Source organism: Acomys minous (genome assembly GCF_964271855.1).
Source record: "Acomys minous genome assembly, chromosome: 12".
Classification (NCBI taxonomy): Eukaryota; Metazoa; Chordata; class Mammalia; order Rodentia; family Muridae; genus Acomys; species Acomys minous.
Window position 1 is genome coordinate 92,641,342 of NC_140493.1, and position 22,558 is coordinate 92,663,899.

Consider the following 22,558-nt stretch of genomic DNA (forward strand, 5'->3'; position numbering starts at 1 on the left):
GTCAGAGGGCAAGCATCCAGGTCTCTAACAGCCAGTGGATTTCAACCCAGCTGGCAGGCCTTTGCTGATTCTCCATTTCTAGGTGGGGAAGCCGAGGCTCCACATTGCAGAAATGGTGGCACTTTGCCCATTACTGGGTCTGTCTTACTTGCAGACCGGGGTTCAGTCCACCTCTTAGAGTTGAGGGAAGATGAGCCCTCTGAACCATGGGATATAGGAGGATAAGACTAAGGGTGCTGCCAGGTGGGGGAACTTCCCACGACGGGTGCACAGTCAGATCAGGGTCTGGTCTCAGCTCTACCAAATATGCCGAGGGACTTTGGGTGGTTTGTTTGTTTTCGTTGTTGTTGTTGCTGCTGGGTTTTGTGGATTTTCGAGGCAGGGTTTCTCTGCATAGCCCTGGCTGTCCTGGACTCGTTTTGTAGACCAGGCTAGCCTTGAACTCACAGAGATCTGCCTGCCTCTGCCTCTCCAAGTGCTGGGATTAAAGGTGTGCGCCACCACCAGACTCTCTGTGGGTGTTTTTCAACCCAAGTTTCTTCCACAGAAAGGTTGGACCCACGATCTCAGAAGCACTGATGTACCAGATTCTAATAAGACACTAGGGTTCCTATGTCAACGAAGAGAGGGCTGAGAGAGAGTGCAAGGTCAGCAGGGAGCGGTTCAGAGAGGGGACACACCAGAACTTTCCACAGAGACGACCCAGAGACAGCTATTCTTGCAACAGGAAGGCTGGTAGTCAAGCCACCAGACAGGGCTGTCAATCAACTTCACCTTTCTCCCTAGCAACTCCCCAAGAGAGTCTGGGAAAGTCTTCCATAACAAGCAAAAGGACAGGTTTGGCCATTCCCGGGGTGGAGAGGCCGCACCCAGTTTGGTCCCAGCATTCTCCACCCTGGGCCCACAGGTCAGACCTTGCTGCAATGCCCCTGGACAGAGCCAGGGAGGGAAGTCAGGGAGACAGTGATGGATGGGGCCCTTCCCCAGGCACTGGGCCAGAGACGGGTAGAGACAGAGACAGAGACAGGGCGGGTTTCCTAGTTGAATGGGGGATCTTTGTTTAGCAGTGGGGACTCTGCTCCATTGTTGGCAGCAGGGAGGAAGAAGCCAGTTTTAGAGATCGCAGGGTGGAGTAGAGGGGCAGCTCAAAGACAGGAAGAGAGAAGACACAGGCTCTTCAAGGGTATGAAAAGGGCCTTTCCTTCCCCCTACCCACCCACTGGCTCCAGCCTGGGGAAGAGCCGCACCCTTCATACCTGTCCTGTGCAGCCAGCTGGGGTGCTGGCACCAGGCACCCTCCATCCAAGCTGTCCTGCAGGATGATGCCCAGTCCTGACTTTAAAAATAACCCCACCAAGAAAGAGTGACAGCAGCCTCCGGCCTAAGCCAGCACCTGCAGGGACAGTCAGCAACAGGCACAGGGGGAGGCTGGGCTGCTAAGGCCAGGAAAGACAAGTAGCAATAAATATGCTCAGGAACAGGCTGCCCGAGAGGCTGTGTAGGACGTGGGTGCAGAAATGAAACCCGGGGCCACTACATGGTGGGCAGGCAAGTGTGGGCTCCCCTCTAGAGGCCCTCTGGGCTAGAGGTGGGTACCCTACGCACACCCAGACCCACAGGCTTACATCAAAGCGGAAGTGGGTAAACATCTTTGCAGAGGGGCTCCATCAGAACCACCCCTTAACGGGCTGTGTGGGCTTTCTGGCAAGTCAAACCATTTGGTCATGAGACCCCCTTCCCTCAGACTGTATGTGACCCAAACAAGGCTGCCACGTCTCCCTGCCTCACCTTCAACCTGCAGCAGCGGGCCAGCCCAGACAGAACAGGGTGGGGGCTAAGAGGGGACAACCAGCTCCTCACTGCCTTGGGATCCAACTGAGACACAGTCAGCACTCCCAAGCACAGAAAGAAACACACAGTCATGGTATACACACAGTCAGACACAGGAGCTTCTAGAGACTGCAAAAATTCCGTGAGGGAGAACCCCTCATTGTTCCCCAAGACCCCCATTCTGCCATGATACGAGGCTCCTGGGCAGACACATGGCCTCCATCAGCAGAACAGTCACACTAGGAGGGGAGTGACAGCAGGGGCCACCGTGCATGGTCTGGGAGACTGAAGAAGCCAAGGGACATCTCAAAGGAAAACTCTCACTTCCAGGCTGGAGGGCAGGCCAGGCCAGGCCGTGGCTGAGGAGTGGTCTGGGGCAGGAGAGGCTCAGGCCACGACCGACCGAGCTGCTGTTTGTTCTCTTCTGGGCTGCTTCCCAAAGCAAACAAAGCAGGGTGGGAAAATGGAGGGGATGTGTAGCAGCGGGAAGTGGCCGTGGCCAAGCGGCCTGACCTGGGGAACCTCAGGGCTCCCCTGCAGAGGGCTCCAGCTGCAGCTCACCCCGGTGGAGGACAGCATCCCAAGCCGGCAGAAGAGCCCAAAGCAGGACTCCAGGGAATGGAAAATCACTCCAGCTGTTACAAGCCACTAGCCAGCACCATCGGGGCTCGAGCTCCAACAGCGGCTGGATGGTAGGCAGCCGGTCAGCGTAGGACGTTGCGGGGAGAGGGCTAAGCAAAGGGACCTGAACGCTTAGTTCCCAGACAACACAGGCTGCAGAAATGAAAGCTTTGCAAAGAAGGCTTCATGAAAACGCCTCGGTTGGGGCCACTGAGGTGGCTTCAGCAGGCAGAGGTTGCACACGCCTGATGACTTGGGTTTGATCCATCCGGTAGGAGAAAACTGCTTCTTGCTAGTTCCCTGTGACTTCCACAGTCGTGCCTCGCCCCCCCACCCCACCCCCCCACCCTCACCCCCACCTCACCCCCGCCCAGTCAAAGTAAGTGCTTGAAAAATAAAAACTTGCCACGGCTAGGGCATGGGAGGGCTTTCATGGATGAGCGCCTTCTGCATGAAGTGCTTGTATGGCATGCAGGAAGGCCCTCCCTGGATTCTAAAATATTTTATTTAATTTTAATTTATGTGTGTTGGTAGGAGGGTGTAGGATCTTGGGGTTACAGACAGTTGTGAACTGCGATGTGGGTGCTGGGGATTGAACCTGGGTCCTTTGGAAGAGCAGGCAGTGCTCTTAACCACTGAGCCATCTCTCCAGCCCCCTCCCTGGATTCTAATCCTTGTATAGAGGAGGAGGAATAAAACCGACTCACCGGGCTGGAGAGTTGATGGCTCGGTGGTTAAGAGCACTCACTGTCTGCTCTTCTAGAGGCCCTGAGTTCAATTCCCAGCACCCATATGGTGGCTCACAACCATCTATAATGAGATCTGCTGCCCTTGTTTGGTGTGCAGGCAGAACTTGTATATGTAATAAAAAATTTTTAAAAATCTAAACAAAAAACAAAAACTAACTCACCATTGTATACGGACTATGCCTAGAGATGGAAGGGAGCAAGCAAGGGACGGGGAGAGAGAAGGTTCACGGCTGCTGCTTCACGAAGTTCAGATTAAGGACAACTTTTGCCCCTCCCCCACCCCCCTTCCCCGAGACAGGAATACATAGAGATTCTGTCTTTAAAAACAGGAAAGAGGAGGAGAATAAGAATATGAAGAGGCCAGGCAGTGGTGGCGCACGCCTTTAATCCCAGCACTCGGGAGGCAGAGGCAGGTGGATCACTGTGAGTTCGAGGCCAGCCTGGTCTACAAAGTGAGTCCAGGACAGCCAGGGCTACACAGAGAAACCCTGTCTTGGGGGGGGGGGAGAATAAGAAAAATATCAAATATGGATCTCTCAGTGAAGGGAGGTAGGGTGACACCCCACAACGGGGCAGTTTGTTGATTGCTTATCCTCTTTCCACCGTCACTAAACATAAGATTCTGTCTCCTGGACAGGTGCAATGGTACACGCTTGTAATCCCAGCACTGGAGTAGGCACAGGCGGGTGGATCTCTGTGAGTTCAAGGCCAGCCTGGTCTACAAAGTAAGTCCAGGACAGCCAAGGCCACACAGAAAAATCCTGTCTCGAAAAACCAAAAAAAAGACTTTCCACCTTGGGAACCGCAGAGAAAGCTAAGTGGCTTCCTCTGGAGCCGGCCAAAAGTTAAGAGGCCAGGAGGCCAGCACAGTAGACAATCTATCTCTCTTCAAACCTAGACCAGGAAGTTGCTGGAAAATGGGACAATCCATGTCCGCAGACATCATCAGATTCAACTTTGTCCCAGGAGAAGGGCCTCAGGGTATCATCTGCAGGGACACAAATCCCAGTGACCTGTGCTGGCCAAGCTCACGACCTTTTTTCATTAGAGAGTTACTGGGCCAGCCAGCTGCTAGGGAAGTCTGCAGACAAAAAGTTTCCTCCATGCCGGCCCGAGCACTGTGGCCTTTAATCCCAGCGCTGGGGAGGCAGAAGCAGGTGGAGCTCAGAGAGTTTGAGGCCAGCCTGGTCTACTGATTTGAGTTTCAGACAACCCTATCTTGAAATACAAAAACAAGGGGCTGGAGAGATGGCTCAGTGGTTAAGAGCACTGTCTGCTCTTCCAAAGGACCCGGGTTCAATTCCCAGCAGCCACATGGCAACTCACAACTGTCTGTAACTCCAAGATCTGACACCCTCACACCAATGCACATAAATTTAAAAGTTAAATAAAAATATTTTTAAAAAGAAAAACAAAAACAGTTTTCCAGCCGGGCGTGGTGGCGCACGCCTTTAATCCTAGCACTCGGGAGGCAGAGGCAGGCGGATCACTGTGAGTTCAAGGCCAGCCTGGTCTACAAAGTGAGTCCAGGACAGCCAGGGATACACAGAGAAACCCTGTCTCAAAAAACCAAAAAAAACAAAAAAAACAAAAAACAAAAAACAAAAACAGTTTTCCTCCAAGGACTCAGTAGGTTTCAAACTGACTGACAGACTGACAGGAAGTGCCTCCTGGGCAGGATCAGAGGAAAGGCAACTGTAAGCTTCAACCTGCTCCTCCTCTTCAAGTGACACTCTCCTAGGCAGAGCTGGAGAGATGGCTCAGCAGTTAGGAGCACTTACCACTCTTGGAGAGGACCCAGACCCGTTCCCAGAACCCATATGGCAGCTCACAACCCTCTATAACTGGCTGCGGGCAGCAGTGGAGGTGGGGTATGTGTGTGTGAGATCTGACACCATCCTCTGGATAGGAAGTCTTCTTTCTCTGTTCTTTTCATAAGGACATCTGTGTCATTATGTGCCCCCCCAACCGCTGTCCCTGTGGCCTCAGGGTGCTAGAAAGCCACAAACCCATCACCCTGTGATGGCAGCCAGCCAGAAAGACCTCATTCTTCCTGCGAGTTTGAGGCCAGCCTGATCTACAAAGCGAGTCTAGGACAGCCAAGGCTACACAGAGAAACCCTGTGTCAAAAACCCAGAAAAAAAAAATTGCAGCCGGGCGGTGGTGGCATATGACTTTAATCCCGGCACATGGGAGGCAAAGGCAGGTGGGATCGCTGTGAGTTCAAGGCCAGCCTGGTCTACAAAGCAAATAGAGGATAGTCAAGACTACACAGAGAAACCCTGTCTCGAAAAACCAAAAATAAAAGAAAGAAAGAAAGAAAGAAAGAAAGAAAGAAAGAAATGCATACACTTAGCCTGTGCCAGCTCTCTCCAAGCAGCCTGACTGTGCTAACTGGCATGATCCGGCAGGACACTTACCCAGGCCTAAATCTGACTCATGTGTCTCCGTTCCCCAGAGAGCACCCTTCCCTCCTTTAACCTGGCAAAGCCACGGACACTAGTGAAGCCAGTAGCTCCCACTTCCTATCCAGGGTCCAGCCCAGAAAGGTCTGGGCTATTCTCTTCCCTTTCTTTCTAGTCTCCCCTAACACCTACCCTCCTCACAGCTCCTGGTCCTCACCACCGACCACTGCCAAGGTTTCAAAGCACTGGCAAGCAAGGGGTGATGAGTCACCCCCACCTGACAAACCTGTCCCGCCTTCACCACCCCCACATGTCTAGCAGGGCTTTTCTGAATTCTCTTCTATCCTTGGAGCTGAGGGTGAGGCTCTCCAAAAGGGGTAGTAGAAAACTTCCATTTTTAGAGCTAAAGATGTAGCTTCCTTGGTAGACTGCTGGCCTAGTGTGTATGAAGCCCTGGGTCCAATCCCCCAGCACGGTATAAGCCAAGAAGAGTGCTTCAGGCCTGTAACTTGGGAGGTAGAGGCAGGAGGATCACAAGTTCAAAGGCTGACCTGGTGAGATGGCTGATTGGGTTAAAGTTAAATTGAATCCACAGGACCTACATGGTAGAAGGAGAAAAAAAAACAAAAACAAAAACCTGTCCTCTGATCTCCACAGTGTCCTGTGCATGCTCAAACACACAGGCACACAGGCACACACACACACACACACACACACACACACACACACACACACAACAAACAAACAAATAGGTAAAATGTTTTTAAAAGTTTATCAGGCATGGTGGTACACATCTTTTATTCCAGTACTCAGGGAGCAGAGGCAGGTGGATCTCTGTGAGTCTGAGGCCAGCCTGGTCTACATATCTAGTTCTAGGCCAGCCAGGGCTACATGTCAAGACTTTGTCTTCAAAAAGAAAGAAAGGAAGGAAGGAAGGAAGGAATTCAAGGTCATCCTCAGAAGCTAGCCTGGGCTAAATGAGGGAGGGGCTATTTCCATCCAGGGTTGACGATGGGACTCTGTGAGAAAGTGATTGCCTAGTTTATGCAAGGCCCTGGATTTGATCCTTAGCACCCAGAAGGAAAAGAAAGAAGAATTGAAATCCTTTCCAAGTTGTAGTGGAGCCAGACAGCAGAGTGGGTTCTGAGCTTAGAGCAGACGGCTCTGTTGCATCCAGCTGTGCAACACTGGGCAAGTTCCTAACCTTTCCTGAGTTTCTGAGGATGAAATTAGCTGCATCTGCCTAGAAGGTAAGCCTAATTAGTGGGAACTGTAGTGACAAAAGCCCTTGGTGCCATAGTCTTCTAGCTTTGAGTTACCATCAATCAAGTGCATTCTGGGTAGATAGGTTTATTATTCCTGAGGGTCACTGAGCCTAAGAGGCAAGGTGCACAGGTAATGAGACACTGCTCAGAAATTCAAGCTAGCTCGGTCCTGTCCCAATACTCAGAACTGTCCCCCTCAGACTATCTCTCTCTATTGACTGTCCTTCTGTGGACCAGCCAAATGTGTCACCTTGTTCTAAAGTAGCTGTGCATGAGGACAGGCCTTCCTCTCATGGGCAATGACCTGTGGGCCCCCAGGAAGGGAAACAGTCAGCCAGGTTCCCATTGACCTTCCAATTCCCACAGGCTGCACTCTCCATGCTCAACCCTGGCAGGCCAGACGGCGGCTCCGGCGGCTCCAGAGGGAACGGGGTGGAGCCGGGTGCGGGGGAAGGCTCCCCCCCCCCCCCCATCACCCAAGCCCAGACTTGATCTGGCAAGAAATGACTAATCCGGATCCTACCTTTGCTTCCCTCCCCTCCTGTCCAGTCAGAAGGCAGCTTGGGCCAGGCACCTCCTTAACCATACTTCCTCAGCATTGTCTTTTCATCACAGCCACAAACCAGATTAGCTAAACTAATCATTTAGCTCACGTAATTACAATGCCTTCCCTTCCTCCACCTGGCCTTAAACTTCATGCCGCTGGTGTTTCCGAGAGGTGGTCACACACATACTTTTACCACCCACTGACCTCACCCCCACTCTCCCATCCACAACCAAATTATCATGGCGGCCTCCCAGGTGTGTCAAAGCAAGCAGCACTGATGACCCTCCTCGCCCCCATCCTCCCTCTGTCCCAGGCTAGCTCCGGCATTTGTGTTCTGTTTCCCAAGAAGGCTGGGTTCCAACTGCCTACGGAAAGGCCACACTTCAGGGCTGTATCAACCAATGCAGCAAGCCTAGTAGAAAGTTCACAATTCACTGGGGACGAGGGGGAGGGCTCACACTGTTGAGCCTGAGGGTGCCTGGCATGGAAGATGCCTTCCACAGAGAAGACTTCCTCCTGTCCCACATTCCCCGCCAAACACTCAGGAAAAGGGGTGGGTGGAGAACGGACTTCTGGCAGATCCTCTAGAAAGAATGCACCTTCATAATTTAGAAACCCAGGGGGACGGCAAGCAATATTCTTAGAGCCCCATGCACTCCCGCCCCAATTGTCAACCAGCTAAATAACACGGGGAGTTGGGGAAAGATATCTCTCTCCCAGCTAGGCCTAGCCCTGGCCTGCCCCACCCCCAATTCCTGGGGAAGGGGCAGAGCTTGGGACTAGAGTGACTTAGCCCCGGCCTCATATAAAGGGGGTGTGGTGGTCCCCGGAGGAGGCGAAAGGGAAGGAAGAAGACACTTCCCTTTCCAGCACCCACCCCCATTGGTCTCCACCTCAGACCCTAGGGGCCTAGCAAACAGGATGGAGGTGGGGGCAGGGAGAACAGGGTCAAAGCGCAGGCATTGGCCCGTGTTCAGCCTGGAGCTGGCTGGGGGGGGAAGGGGCTTTCCTCCGAGAAGCACCAATCCTAGAATCAGCTCTAAGCAAGGAGTCAGGAAAAATTCCCAGAGAGGGCTACCATAGCCACTTTCTCCTGGAAAGTTTGTTTGGAGCGATTTCTCAACAATAATGAGTTGCAGAAATAAGAAGGTATTGCTGTTTCCCTATCAACACTCCGGAAACCACAGCTACTGAAACCAGAGCGAATGCTTCTTAATTTTCTCTACCGGCCCAGACTCCAGGCCAAGCCACCAGTGTCAGACGTCGGTAGGGCACTGAGCACAGACCCTTCACCAAGTCCTCTGTCACGCCATCCCACCTCCGTAGGAGAAGGCATAGACCTGCATACATTAGAGCGGAGGGAGGCGCTACAGGTACAGCTTGGAGCTGAAGGGCAGGGCCTCTAAGCGCTCACCTGCTCTGCTCAGCAGGTGGGGACAGCGTCTCTGGGAAAATGTGCACTCGGCCCCCACAGTTGGGTAAGCTGGGAGCAGACAATAGGGCCCCACCCAGGCCTGGGGGAGTAGAGAGGGAGGGAAAGCGAGGATGACGCGTGGGGTGGGGTGAGGGTGGCCCCAAAGAGACTAGGCAGCAAGTTTCCCGAGCTGTAAATTCCTGTCACCGTGAGCTCCAGGACCAGGCGGAGTGGGTCAAAGTCTGCCCCGTCTGCTCCAGGCGAGAGTCAGGGACGCCGAGTTGGGCAAGCTACACGGGCCCTGGGGAGGGGGGTGGGTGGGCGCGAACTCAAAGGCACCTGCCCTAGTTCCTCCCCGCCCTTCTCGGACCTGCGGTTCACGAAGCCTGGAGGGGAGCTCCCACCCAGATCGCTTGTCCCGAGGGTCCCGCGCCCAGGACCCCAGTGCGCCCCCTGTCGCCGGTGCAAGGCGCGCTCCCTGGAACCCGCCCTCACCTGCCCTGAAACCGCTGGAACCCGCCTGCCGGCCTCTTGCTGTCCCTTCTCTGCCCGCAGTGCTATTTACCCTGATCGGGTGTACCTGAGCGTGGAGCCTGGCCGGGCCGTGTCGGAGTCGGGCCGGGAGGGAGCCGGCGCGGGCAGCGAACTGAGCTCTGCGCACTCGGGCGGCGGCTGCTCCGGACTCTGGCCAAGGCAGCAACTCAGTAACCGAACAAAAGGCAAAGGGACCTGACAGCCAAGCCACACCTCTCGCCCCTTCGAAGCCCCGCCCTCTAGGGGAGACTCCCACCCGCTGAGGATAGCTCACTGGCTGCCCAGCCTGACTATCCTATCGAGGGGCGGAGCCTCAAGTCCGGACCTCTACCACGGCCGCCTCTGTTTATGCGCTCACCATTGGCCCCAGGGACTGCCAGTCGGCTCTGGGGTGGACGCCAACTTGAGGTCTCATCCTCACTCTGCATCTATTGGCAAATAGAAAGTTTCTTCCTTATGATTGGACAGGGGCCTGTCAGTAAGACTAAGGAAAAAGCCAATGGAACAGGTGGGGCGTGTCTTGCCCCACCCTAGCCCTGAGCAGGTAAGACTCATTACTCTCCCCTTCCCCCTACCTGTCCAACAGGTGAGTCAGGGGGCGGCATGGGAAAGGACTGACGCCTTCACTGGCCAGCCAACTCAGCGTCAGGCTTATTCATTCTTGCCTCAACATAGTAATAAGATGTTTGTAAAGCATTTCATAGCTTTTGTGCTAGGTTGGAATTTCTCCTCCCTACAAAAGATGGAGTATTCCTTCTCGTTAGAATTAGAAGGCCTGCATTTGGGTTCTCCCCTTAATCTTCGTATGACCTTAGGCCAATGAGTTCACCTTTCACCCTGTTTCTCATCTGTAAAGTGGGTTCATTAGCTTTATCTATCTTAGGTTGGAGAGATTAAATGAAGCAAGCTTTGAAGTGGTCCTTAAACAGCTAAAGAGGCGAGCTTGGTGGCATACGCCTTTAATCCTAGCACTCAGGAGGCAGAGGCAGATGGATCTCTGTGAGTTCGAGGCCAGCCTGGTCTACAGAGCAAGTCCAAAATGATCTACATTAAAAGCACATTTTAGCCGGGCTTTGTGGCGCACGCCTTTAATCCCAGCACTCGGGAGGCAGAGGCAGGCAGATCACTCTGAGTTCGCGAGTCCAGCCTGGTCTACAAAGCAAGTCTAGGACAGCCAAGGCTACACAGAAAAACCCTGTCATGAAAAAAACAAAAACCAAACCAAACAAACAAACAAAATCTTTAATGGGCTTGTGTGATAGCTCAGTTGTGCAAGTGTGACAACCTGAGTTTGACATCTAGTGGAGGGTGACAACCAAGTCCCATAGGTTGTCCTCTGTCCTCCATTCTCCTGCCTTGACACAAATGCCACACAAATAAAAGTAAATAAAATGAAATGCAACTTAAAAACTAAGCTCCAAAAAGGTCATAAGGCTAGGAGATATGGTATACTCCAAAGTAGGACACCTTCTTACTTATTTTTATTTCAAGCCTCGCCAAGTCCCAGAGAAATAGTTTAGTTCCCAAGTATCAGAGCAGGAGAAGGGTGTTGCAAGGGTGGGAGGGGGAGAGGGGTTAGAAAGGGGGAGTAATGCTCCAGAGAGAAAGAGACAAAAGAGTATCCATTCCATCAAAGATTACAATACGGTGTAAGGAAGTTTTGGTGGGTTTGAGGGGGCGGGGAAAGTCAGACATCCAATAGAAAGAAAGGATGCACGGGCCTAAACAAAGGGGGCAGCAAGCCCCTCCACAGCGGGCAAGGCTGGTTAGTAAGCTACCAGAAAGAACCCAGTCGTGCTTAATGAGTGCTCTTCTGCCTGTACCATCAATGCCTATAAGGCATTCATGCATTCAGTGCAAGTGCTGAGCAGCAACTGTATGCGGGGGTGGGCGGGCGCAATTTAGACCCAGGCTGCACAGAAAATTCCAAGCATCCTAACTCTCAGAGAGGTTACAGAGTGGCAAGAGTAAACAGCCTGTGGGGGTAGGGGCTGGGGTAATGGCAGAGAGAGAAAGAGAGAGAGAGAGAGAGAGAGAGAGAGAGAGAGAGAGAGAGAGAGAGAGAAGAGAGCATTTATAGGCTAAAATTACTCCAAATGAAGGTACCCTAGCAGTATCTTTGACCACATGTCCCCAACAGAGAAAGGAATGAGGCTTAACTTGTTCTCTTCCATCCAATAAGTCTTTCTGGAAGGGGCAAGAAGATAGCAACATCCCAGATCTAGTTGCTGCTGCACACACCAGGTTGCCAGGACCACTCCCCTTTGCTGTTTCCCTGACTCCCACCTCCTCCAGCTTACCAGCCTGATCTTTATCCCCCACCTAATCCCCCCGGCTCCCTCCTGCCTACTTGCCACCCTCCACGTAATGCTGTGGTCAGCCCAGAGCTCAGGCAGAACTCACCATCCCAAGCTGCTGCCTTTACCAGGGTTCCACCCTCTACCCATCCCACCCACCCAGTCACACATCACTTCTCAACCCCTTGTGTGTGTGTGTGTGTGTGTGTGTGTGTGTGGTGGGGGGGTGTTCTCTGTTGCCTTTCTCCTCACTTCAGCCAACCACACCAGGGGAAAGCTCTCGAGAGGGATGTGGTGGAATGGGAGGGCGGGGGAGGTAGGATTGGGGCTTCTGAATAAACTCTGTGTGTCCCCAGAATGCATCCCAGCTTGTCTTAGTATGTAACAAGCTACAGCACGTCGTTGAGGCCAAAGTTAAACTCCTGGGTGGAGGCTCCCATGTAGAAAGCAGAGCCAGCTCCTCCCAGATGGATGGGTTTCCTGTGTGTCTCCTAATCTCCTACTATGTGCCTGCCAAGCCCTGGGCCTTCATCTGCATCTGAGGCTACAGACAGGAATCAGAAATAGTCTTTCCTGGAATCAGCTGTCTGCACAGAGGAGTTGATCCGCTTGGGGGAAGGAGGCACTTAGGAATAGAGTTGAACACTGCTGTGACCATGGTCCCCTTTGCAGCTTGAACTTGAAGGAGAGGCCACAAGGCCATCTCACCCAATCTTCTGCTTCCCAGCCTTTAAAGGCAAGAATTTGACAAATCTCCAAAAAAGGGAAATTCTCCAGTCTCCCTTATAGCAAATGCCCCCTGTCGCCTTTTTCTGACGGTGGTGAGTCTCTTCTGATGTTTGGCTTTAACTCGTACCCCTGCAGTTTAACCTCCTTTCTCTGGCCTAGAGCTCAGTAGGAGCAAAATCCTTGGGCCACCAAGACATATTTGATTAACTCAACCTTGCAGCCTTTTGGAGCCTGAGAGTCCGGAGTAATAGGGCACCCAACAGCTCATCCCAAGCTCCCCAGAGACAGAAGCCAGTGATAAAGATGAGGGACTGTGCGCTGGAGAGTCTCTTCCAGGCAAAGGTGAACGTTAACCAGACACTGTCCAGAACAGTCAGGACACCTCCCCGGCTTATGTCATCTCTCCCTCATGCCTCTGGGCCATATAAGGAGGCAGGAGAGTTTCAGTTCCTCCTGCTCCTCCTGCTCCTCTTCCTCCACCTCCTCCTTCCTAATAATTGCACGTATGCATGTTGAGGGTGGGTGTACCATCGTAGGTCAGAGGGCAGCTTTGTGGGGCTTGACAATACCTATCATTTTTAATGTGGGTTCTGGAGATTCAAGTCAGGTTGCCAGGTGTGCACAGAAAACACCTTTTACCAACTGGGCCATCTCAGCAGCCTGGTCCTCATTTGAAACTTAATCCTTATGCTGTGGATAGCTCTCCTGATGGACAGTGTGTGCGTCTCTCTCTCTCTCTCTCTCTCTCTCTCTCTCTCAGACACACACACACACACACACACACACACACACACACACACACACACACACACACACACAGACCTTCTTTTCAGCCTCAGGAAGCCTAAGAGATGGCCACTTCTGGCCACTTCTGGAAAGGGCCATGTAGGCTTATCTTTTCTTTTCTTTCTTTCTTTTTCCTTTTTAAAGATTTATTTATTTATTTTATGTATATGAGTGATCTATCCAAATCCCATTATAGATGGTTGTGAGCCACTATGTGGTTGCTGGGAATTGAACTCAGGACCTCTGGAAGAGCAGCCAGTGCTCTTAACCTCTGAGCCATCTCTCCAGCCCCTCTGCCCTGGCTTTCTAACAGTAACAAAGAGAACGAACTACCAACAGCTGAAGCTTTTTGGGGGAGATCTAAATGAAAGGCAGTGTTAATAAAGTCTAACAGCGTCGTGGCCATATTTATCTGTCACTCAGGGGCAGAGCCATCCTTAGGCCTGGGGAAGAGGCCTTCTGTCCCCCAAGTCCTATCCTTTAAAAGCTCCAACTTTCAGCTGGGTGGTGGTGGCGCACGCCTTTAATCCCAGCACTTGGGAGGCAGAGGCAGGCAGATCGCTGTGAGTTTGAGGCCAGCCTGGTCTACATAGTGAGTCCAGGACAGCCAAAGCTACACAGAGAAACCCTATCTCAAAAAAAAACAAAAAACAAAACAAAACAACAACAACAAAAGCTCCAACTTTAGATGGGTGTGGTGGCACATGCCTTTTAATCCCAGCACTTAGGAGGCAGAGGCAGGTGGATCACTGTGAGTTCGAGGCCAGCATGGTCAGGACAGCCAAGGCTACACAGAGAAACCCTGTCTCATAAAACTAAAAAAAAAAAGAGGCCCTAACTTTTCACCCCCATTCTGGCCTTCTTGAGGTTGGGTCTCCACCCAGGGTCAAGGAGGGGAGAAGACTGCAGAGAACTCACACCCACGCAGATCAGGTACCAGAAACCCTGGTGTTGTTCCTTGTCTAGCATGGACTCTGCTTCTAAGCCTATAAATCTTTCACTATGGTCTTTTGGCTTCTGGCACTTGTGGGTGGTAAGCCAAAGAAATTATAAGTTCAGTTGCAACAAGGTAGAAGGAAGGATGCAGCCGGCAATACGCAAACTCCTGCGTTCATGTGTAGGTTCAGAGCAGCTTCATGTTGTGGGCAAAGACAGGAGGAACAAAGGGAGATACCCCAAGGGCTGGGAGCTATCCTGGTTTTTGTTTAGTTTTTTGAGACAGGGTTTCTCTGTGTAGCCTTGGCTGCCCTGGATTTTTGTAGACCAGGCTGGCCTCGAACTCACAGCTATCCTCTTGCCTCTGCCTCCCAATAGCTGGGAGCGATCATGTTCTGACAGAGCAAGAGTTCTGAACTCCTTTCTGGCCTTTGGTGGCCATTGTGGGATTCTCTTCTGCTGGGATTGCTTTTTTGGGGTGGGGGAGAGGGGTTTTCGAGACAGGGTTTCCTCTGTGTAACCTTGGCTGTCCTGGACTCTCTTTGTAGACCAGGCTGGCCTCGAACTCACAGAGATCAGCCTGCCTCTGCTTCCTGAGAGCTGGGATTAAGGGCATGCACCACCATGCCTGGCTCCTGGTATTGCTTTAAACAGATTGCTCATTTGTTCAGAAATTCATATCCATCTCCGGCCCACAGATAGGGCCATGGTTCTCGGGGGCAGGGATTGATGAGCATGACCCCTACAGGGCTGGATAGGGACACGGGCAGCAGAAGACCCTGGAAGTTTCTGGACTCCCTGCTGGAGGGATCCCTACCCCAGCCAGAACTGGAGCAATCTAGAGGAGGGGTGGGAACAGTCCTGCCATCTTCGTGCCCCTTGGTTCTGTGGAGCAGCACTTGAGGCCAGTGCTGCTCACAGCTAGTCCTGTGCTCCCCCGCCAAGGAAGGCTCCTAATTACAGAGGTAGCTCCAGCGACAGACATGACACTTCACAGCAAGGCATGTGGGCGGGGTGGAATGCCTAAAAGAAAACAGGGAGACAAGAAAACAGAGATAGGAGGAACAGAAATAGTACCCGGGCCAGGGCCAGATACCAGGGGTGGGGGGAGGGCAGCCCAGAGGAACGCTGGACCTCTTCAGAGAATGCCTGTCCTGTGTCCCTTTACCCACTAACAACCCTTCCAGAATGAAGTCCTAGCACAGCTGCTCCCCTTCCTCCCCAACCCCCACCAGTGAAGTCTAAGGACAGGCTTGTGACATGGCTATGCTAGGAAGTGGGTCTTATGAGAGCTCCCTCCTAGCAACTGCCAGCAGGTCCCGGCTGAATAGTTTTGGGGGAAGGGAGGGACAAGTGAGACATTGCCACCTGAGTCACCTAGTTTCCTGCTCCTGGCTTGGGCGACTCCACGCACAGACTGGCACAGGTGGGGCTCCACTTGCCCTGCCAGCCTGCCTGCCCCTCCCTCTTTCCCTCCCTCTGTCCCTCCCTCCCTCTACCCTTCCCTCCACAAGTCCTGGGAAATGCCTTCCCTAACCAGGGGGAGCCCTGCCCACAGAGAGGCAGGCCATTGCTCCTGAGCAAGCTTGCACCTGTGTGCATGGTCACACCTGCTTGCAGGACACACACAGTGGGCGCACACACACACACACACACACACACACACACACACACACACACACACACACGTTTCTCCCACCTTGGGAGTTCTTGGGCTGAAATGGATCTCCATCCCCATGTACACATGAGAAACCAGAGGTTAGAGCCAGGAGAAGGGCTTGTCTCAGGTCACAGGGACAGCAAATGCATAGCATAGCTAGAACTAGGGCCTTTGTCTTTTGCCCTCTGGGTCATCTCCCAAAGGAGACTTCTCTTTCCAAAACAGGGAGGGTGGGGCCCTGGAAGTGGGTGGGGGGCGGGAATCAAGGACTGGATTCTTCAAGCTGAATTTCTGTCATATGAAGTAAGACTTTAGGAACATTTAGGGGCTAGAGAGCCAAGGTAGAAAACTAATGGTGAGCCGGGCGGCGGTGGGCACACGCCTTTAATCCCAGCGCTCGGGAGGCAGAGGTAGGCATATCGTTGTGAGTCCGAGGCCAGCCTGCTCTACAAAGTGAGTTCAGGATAGCCAAGGTTACACAGAGAAACCCTGTCTCAAAAAAACCAGAGAGAGAGAGAGAGAAAGAGAGAGAGAGAGAGAGAGAGAGAGAGAGAGAGAGAGAGAGAGAGAGAGAGAAGAAAGCTGATGTTGGCTGGTGGGCTGGTACCCTTAAACCAAGACCTAGACCTTATATCCTCTAAGTCACCTATGGCACCCAGCAAACAGAACCAAAGGATAACCGGAGCAGAGAGACCGAGACACACACACACACACACACACACACACACACACACACACACCTCCAAGGTCTCAGTGCCTCAGAAGGAATTGGGACAGGACTCGGAATCTAGGGCCAGGCCCCTGGGGAATGTGAGAGTTGAGACCCTTGAATATTTCATCAGCACTTCAGCTCCAATTGAAGCAGCAGCCAACTTACAGCTCATGGATAATTTATGATCCCAACAGAGAACCTGGAAGTAGTGTGAGGGAGGGGGGTGGGGGTGTGGAGGGGGAGGCAGGACCAAGCTGTAGATAAGAGTGAAGGAGAGAAGCCAGCTGGATCATCGGCGTGTGTAATGGGGGTGGGGGGTAGCGGGGAAGGGCTCCCAACACTGCGGAGACTTTTCTCTGTCTGCAGATACCAATGTATTTACAAATAAATAAACAACACAGTGACGGAACTAACAGCTAGAGGTTAAAGTCATAGGACAAGCATTTTCGGACTTCCAGGCTTGACCCTACCTTTGTGACAGAGCATATAATCTCATTCCAAGATAAGAAAAACAATATAATGGTTCTGTGTGACAGTGAGGCCCACAAATAACACTGCACCCCCCCCACCTCCCCCCTCCGATCCCCCTGCACCTCTTACTCCACACTTAGGCAGGCCGGGGAGAAAAGCCAGACTTCCCACTTGGACTGGTTGAATGCATCCTGTACCAGCCTCCTCCTCCAGGAAGACCCTAAGAAATTTAGCCAAGTGGTTAACGGTATAGGAGGAAATCAGATATGGTCAATCTCCGACTTCATCCAAGGAACACAGCATTACACCCTCTCCATCCTCCTCCTCTTCTCTCTCTTTTTTTTAATTAATTAATTAATTTTCCGCATGGAGTTTCACAAAGCTCAGACTGTAGCTGAGGATGATCTTGAACTTTTGGTCTTCCTGCCTCTATCCCTGAAGTGCCAGGATTACAGTTCTGTATCATCACACCTGGTTTGTTGTTGTTGTTGTTGTTGTTGTTGTTGTTTTTTTCGAGACAGGGTTTCTCTGTGTAGCCTTGGCTGTCCTGGACTCGCTTTGTAGACCAGGCTGGCCTCGAACTCACAGCGATCCGCCTGCCTTTGCCTCCTGAGTGCTGGGATTAAAGGCGTGTGCCACCACGCCCAGCCCATCACATCTGGTTTACAAACCTCTCTGAGCTCTACCCTCATCCTGAGAAGTTTCTTTTTCTTTCTTTTTTTTTTTTTAAAGAAAAGATGGAAAAGATGACCCCAAATGGAGACTATCAACTTGCCTTGGCCTCTGCTTTCCTCATGACCTTAGAGAGCTCTTCCAGGTCATCAAGGGGTCAAGCATATGTATGTGGAGGGGAGGGCAAACAAGTAAGCACACCCTTGCCTTGCCTCAGTTTCTCCACCTGAGTCATGGGCAGAATAGTTGCTTCTATACCAAGGGCTGTTTTAGGGGACAAGAGAGATGCTATCCAGGAGCCCTTGGCGCCAGCTGAGACCCAGAGAGGTGGTGATTATGAGGTGACAGGCCCACAGGCTGGGCCTGGGATTTTTGTGTCAGCTGGGGCTGCTTGCTGTGGCTCCTGGCATACTCTGGTGAGTCCCCAGTCACTTTGGAACTTGATTGTAAGGGGGCCAAAGCTAGCCCCGATCAGAGTTAGTCTCAGCCCTAGAGTCCAACATAGATTCTTTGGGCCTCAGTTTCCCTCATCATAAACTCAGGGCCTTCTTCCAGAGCTGACCTTGGAGAGGAACAGTAAGGCCTAGGGGAAGGCCAGAGTCAGGAGACAAGGATGATGGATGGTCCTGGGCCCTGTGATTGCCAGGTCTTTGCTAGGTGAAGTTATTAGCTCCAGAATGCCAACTTGACGTGACCATCTGACATGGAGGAGGGGCCCGGCTTTGTTCCCAGAAGAGATCTTAGTCTCAGAGGCAGGCAACATCAGATGAGACATTAAGAACTCTTCCCTTTTTTCCGGGCGTGGTGGTGCAGGCCTTTAATCCTAGCACTCAGGAGGCAGAGGCAGGTGGATCGCTGTGAGTTCGAGGGCCAGCCTCGTCTACAAAAGTAAGTCTGGGATAATCAGAACTGTCACACAGAGATACCCTGTCTTGGCAAACAGAACAAAACCAACCAATCAAACAAAAAAAGAATTCTTCCTTTTAAAATTTTATTTATTGATTTTTGTTTTTTCCAGACAGGGTTTCTCTATGTAGCTCTGGCTGTCCGGGACTCACTTTGTAGACCAGGCTGGCCTCAAGCTCACAGCGATCTGCCTGCCTCTGCCGCACGAGTGCTGGTATTAAAGGCGTGCGCCACCATGCTTGGCTTTAATTTTTAAATTTAAAAGTTGTACTATGTAGCCGGGTGGTGGGGTGGCGGTGCACACCTTTAACCTCAGCACTCGGGAGGCAGAGGCAGGTGGATCGCTGTAAATTCAAGGCCAGCCTGGTCTACAAAACAAGTCCAGGACAGCCAAGGCTACACAGAGAAACCCTATCTCAAAGGAAAAAAAAAGTTGTATCATATGTATGGGTGTTTTGTCTGCAAGTATGTCTGTGTACCACACATGTGCAGTGCCTGCAAAGGACAGAAGGGGGACATCAGATCCCCTGGAACTGGAGTTACAGATGTTGTACAGAGCTGCCATGTGGCTGCTGGGAATCAAACCCAGGTCCTTTGGAAGAGCAGCCAGAGCTTTTAACTGTTGAACCATCTCTCCAGCATCTTCAAGGGTTCTTTTCCAAGCTGATTATATCACAGTAGGTTGTCAGTACAAACACTAACGCCACAAAAGTTGTAAGCAGCACTCCAATGCTAAATATGACTGGCAAAAACAAAAACAAACAAACAAACAAAACAAAAAAACCACCACCAACAAAATTCTCTTCAAGCTGAGAAGGGAATTTACTCGAATTTGGGGGAGCTAATGAGACTTTCTTCCGCTGACCATCACTCTCAGAAGTCAGGAAGCTGCTATATCCTAAGTGACCCCAACAACTCCGTCCCAGGCTCCCCAACATGAGGCCTACATCCTATGGGCCTGACACCCCGGTCTCAGCTCCTTTTCCTTCCTTTAGTCTTTTTTTTTTTTTTCCGAGACAGGGTCTCTCTGTGTTAGCCTTGGCTGTGTCCTGGACTCACTTTGTAGACCAGGCTGGCCTCGAACTCACAACGATCCGCCTGCCTCTGCCTCCCGAGTGCTGGGATTAAAGGCGTGTGCCACCACGCCCGGCTTTCCTTTAGTCTTTCATACCCTCTTTTCTTCCCCTCTTCTCTTCTCCACTCTCCCTTTTCAAATTCCCTGTAGGCTAAACATAGCAGGGGCTCAATGCCTTCACTGTTCTCCTTGACCCCAACTGACAGCCCAAAGCCCAGAGCTACTCCCTTCCTTTCAGATCATAACACTTCACTTTCCCTTCTCTGAGCATCACTCCAGCTCACCGGGAATAGAGGGGGCAGTTTTGAGAGTGGTAACAATTATCAAGTGCCTGGTACCTGGGGAGGCTTTTCTGCAGCACAGAGTTCTGCTCTCATACGGATGGGATCCAGTTTCTGGATCCAGGACGCTTCTATGGCATCTCCTGAGTTTGGTCCGACTGTGTGAGGTCACAGCCCAGTGTTTTTCGCCCATCCCACACCCCCACCCAGCATACTGTTGAGAACGTAAGAGCTGGTGGGGTGTTGTAGCAAGGGTGAGGAGAGGTGAGAGCATCTGGACTGGGTGGGGCAGGGAGAATGGGCTGGAGGGCCCACGCAGAGACTGGCTGGGACTCTGTCTCACCGGTTTGGGGAGCCAGCTGGCTGGGCAATGGGAGAGGCTCACATTAGGGAGGGATGGGAGAGGCTGCCAGCTCCCTGAGAAAGCAAAGCTGAATGAGGCACACTGGACTGGCTGAGGGCCTGGACAGGACTCCTAGGGGTAGATGGCTAATCGGCACACACACACACACACACACACACTCAAACATAATCACACATGTAATCTGAGACCCTTCAGCACTCTGGACCCATCTTACCTAGCTTTTTCTTTCTTTCTTTCTTTTTTGGTTTTTTTGAGACAGGGTTTCTCTGTGCAGCCTTGTCTGTCCTGAACTCACTCTGTAGACCAGGCTGGCCTTGAACTCACAGCGATCCGCCTGCCTCTGCCTCCCAAGTGCTGGGATTAAAGGCCTGTGCCACCACCACCCGGCTATTTTCTTATCTGATATATTTAGCATAACTCAATTGTTGTTTTGGTTTTTTTTTGGTTTTTTTTTTTTTGGTTTTTTGAGACAGGGTCTCTCTGTGTAGCCTTGGCTGTCCTGGACTCACTTTGTAGACCAGGCTGGCCTCGAACTCACAGTGATCCGCCTGCCTCTGCCTCCCGAGTGCTGGGATTAAAGGCGTGCGCCACCACACCCGGCCTCAATTGTTTTTAGATGGGATCTTCCTATGTAGCCCTGGCTGGCCTGGAACTTATGGTAAGGCTCCTTCTTCTGCCTCCTGGGATACTAACAATTTATATAAGATTTACTATTCACCACCTGCATCTGGTGGGACGGAAGCTCCGAGAGGGTACGTTGACTGGCCTGTTTTGCTCACTATCATGTACCCAGCACCTGCAGCTTGCCTGGTATGTAAAAGGTACTCAATAAATGTGGATGAATGACACCCTCCCAAAACACATTTAGGCACACCGCAAGACATCTGGGTGTTGTGGGCACCCTCCGACAAGGCAGGAACATGTACACACACACATATCTTTGCACTCTGACCCACAGGCACTTTTCAGACCCACACCCAGCAGTCCAGATTCCAGAGCTGGTGCTCACAGAAGCACACATCTGTGCAGACACGCTCAAGCTCATCCTGCTCCATGCACTATGTGGTGCCAGACCTGGAGGGTAGCCCCTCCCTGGAGTACAGGGTGGGCCACTTAGATGCTGACATCGCAACAGGCTGGGAGGGTGAGGGTAGGCAGAGCCATCCTGGTACACGCAAACCATCAGGAAACCAGTCTTCCATCTCTCTGTTTGTTTTTGTTTTTTTTTCGAGACAGGGTTTTTTCTATGTTATCTTGATTGTCCTGGACTAGCTTTGTAGACCAGGCTGGCCTTGAACTCACAGGGATCCACCTGCCTCTGCCTCTGCCTCCCAAGGGCTGGGATTAAAGGCATGCGCCACGCCTGGCCACTCTTCCATCTCTTACGACAGAGAAGCTACCAGTGCCCTATCCTGAACCCAGCTCTACCTCTAAAGGCCAACAGACTTGGACCAGAACCAGGAGAGACAGATGGGACATCAGTTTTCTAGGACACCGGAGGTGCATGGGTCCGAGGACAGATCATCTGGCACCTGGGAGCAGGGGTGTGTGTGGTAATGGGAGAACTGCATGCCCTTCCCTGGGTCAGCTCCACCCTTTATCAGAGGCCTCTGCCTCCTGGGACTTTGGCAAGGTGTAGAGTAAGAACTGTCACCTTCTTGGCCTTGTCCTGCGCTCCTCTTGATGGTGCCCCTTTTATCCCTAACTCTCTGCCATGGAACCGCAGTAGGGGCAGTAGTTACATGGACAACATCCTTGTCCCCACTCCAGACTCCTGTCCCCCAGAGCCAATGCAAGGTTGCACAAGTGAACTCTGGCAGTCTCACTGCCTTTCAAGAAGTTCAAAGTCTTTGAGCCATATATTCCTACGGCTCCCCTGGCTACAGAGCTGGGGTTCCGGCAACAGCCAGACTGGGTGTGCTTTGCCCTAACTCTAGAGAAATCCCAGGAAAGAAAAACACGTAGTAAACGTCTTTAATCTCCTCTTCATATCCCTCTAAGCCCCAAGCAGAGCGGCTCAGGTCTAGAAAAATACAACCATCCCTTGGGTTAGAAATCTGAAACCACCATCTTCAGAAGGCTGCAGGGAACACTGTGTCATTGTGCCCCCTAGTGGGAGCTCTGAGGCAGCACGCAGCTAAAGGGGATTCCCCTGGCTTCAACCAGCCGTTAGGAGTGTGTGTGTAGAGGACCTGCCAAGGCCACAGGGTGCACCAGCAGGCATTGCACAGATAAAGGAAGACTGGCCGAGGGAGTAAGGTAAGGATCTGTACCCACACAGCTCAACCTTGGAGGCTGGTGTCA

At 52.0% G+C, this 22,558-nt stretch overlaps 1 protein-coding gene and 2 long non-coding RNA genes across 6 annotated transcripts in view; 1 reads left to right on the plus strand and 2 right to left on the minus strand.

Annotated features, from left to right (window-relative positions):
• The window catches only part of JUP (junction plakoglobin), a 29,770-nt gene extending 20,206 nt beyond the window's left edge, over positions 1–9,564 (minus strand). Inside the window, exon 1 of one of the 4 annotated variants that reach the window (XM_084748775.1) lies at positions 9,412–9,564. The gene's annotated coding sequence lies outside the window, so the exon portion shown is untranslated. Of the gene's footprint in view, positions 1–9,326; positions 9,346–9,396 lie in introns of those variants that run through there. The other 3 variants (XM_084748776.1, XM_084748777.1, XM_084748778.1) reach the window with 3 other exon arrangements.
• A 151-nt stretch (positions 9,565–9,715) lies between these two features.
• On the plus strand, positions 9,716–22,499 carry LOC311578850. Its single transcript, XR_014772969.1, has 3 exons — positions 9,716–9,909; positions 21,591–21,798; positions 22,368–22,499. It is a non-coding gene; the product is annotated as an uncharacterized lncRNA (long non-coding RNA).
• LOC311578853 lies at positions 16,847–21,581 on the minus strand. The gene is made up of 3 exons (XR_014772973.1): positions 20,856–21,581; positions 19,948–20,671; positions 16,847–17,176 (listed from the first exon to the last, which is right to left on the minus strand). It is a non-coding gene; the product is annotated as an uncharacterized lncRNA (long non-coding RNA).
• Positions 22,500–22,558: the final 59 nt, after the last annotated feature.